Source organism: Piliocolobus tephrosceles, unplaced genomic scaffold, assembly GCF_002776525.5.
Source record: "Piliocolobus tephrosceles isolate RC106 unplaced genomic scaffold, ASM277652v3 unscaffolded_34092, whole genome shotgun sequence".
In the NCBI taxonomy this organism is placed as follows: Eukaryota; Metazoa; Chordata; class Mammalia; order Primates; family Cercopithecidae; genus Piliocolobus; species Piliocolobus tephrosceles.
The window spans coordinates 1-1,341 of NW_022317746.1; the positions used below are offsets into that span (position 1 = coordinate 1).

General features: G+C 43.7%; 1 pseudogene; it reads left to right on the forward strand.

Annotated features, from left to right (window-relative positions):
* Window positions 1-8: 8 nt before the first annotated feature.
* On the forward strand, window positions 9-708 carry LOC113222735 (annotated as a pseudogene).
* Window positions 709-1,341: the final 633 nt, after the last annotated feature.

Below are 1,341 nucleotides of genomic sequence, written 5' to 3' on the forward strand. Positions count from 1 at the left end.
CTGTTGACATGGAATTTGCTAAGAACATGTATGAACTGCATAAAAAAGTTTCTCCAAATGAGCTCATCCTGGGCTGGTACGCTACAGGCCATGACATCACAGAGCACTCTGTGCTAATCCATGAGTACTACAGCTGAGAGGCCCTGAACCCCATCCACCTCACTGTGGACACAAGTCTCCAGAACAGCCGCATGAGCATCAAAGCCTATGTCAGTACTTTAATGGCTGTCCCTGGGAGGACCATGGGAGTGATGTTCACACCTCTGACAGTGAAATACGCATACTATGACACTGAACACATCTGAGTTGACCTGATCATGAAGACCTGCTTTAGCCCCAACAGAGTGATTGGACTCTCAAGTGACTTGCAGCAAGTAGGAGGGGCATCAGCTCACATCCAGGATGCCCTGAGCACAGTGTTGCAATATGCAGAGGATGTACTGTCTGGAAAGGTGTCAGCTGACAATACTGTGGGCCGCTTCCTGATGAGCCTGGTTAACCAAGTACCCAAAATAGTTCCCAATGACTTCGAGACCATGCTCAACAGCAACATCAATGACCTGCTGATGGTGACCTACCTGGCCAACCTCACACAGTCACAGATTGCCCTCAATGAAAAACTTGTAAACCTGTGAATGGACCCCAAGTAGTATGCCTGCTGGTATAGGTCTTAAACCCAGGACTCAGAAGTGAAGGAGAAATGGGTTTTTTGTGGTCTTGAGTCACACTGAGACAGGCAAATGCGTGTGACTCTAATAAACATAGCCTACCTTTTGTAAAAATAATAATAATAATAATAATAATAAAACAAAACACACACACATGCTGAGAACACAAACTGCTTCTAATATTCATAAACCAGTAAGTATCTGAAACAGGTCTCAATCAATTTAGAAGTGTATTTTGCCAAGGTTAGGGACAGTTGGAAGGAAAAACACAGAATCATAGAAAAAATCTGTAGTCTGTGCCTTTCTCCAAAGATGATGTTGAGGCTTCAATATTTAAAGGGGAAGAGAGTGCTGGAGGGGAAAGAGGAAGGGTGAGCTTAGGAGCAAAAGCAAAGTCAGCTTCTCTCTTGACTCAGCTTTCAGCTTAACTTTCTCCTTTTGGCAGAGTGATATGGGGTCCCAAGTTTCTATTTTCCTTTCACACATTTGAAACTAGACTTGATTTTGCTTAGAAGGGTGACATTTATTTATACTTATAAACAAAATCAAGGCTAGTTTTCAACTGCCCATTTTCAGAGAATGAGAAAGCCCAAGAGCTCATGACTCCTTCCCATTTCCTTGGGTTATGGATAATAGGACCCTGGCCAAGTTCTGCAGAGCCTAGGGACAGTGG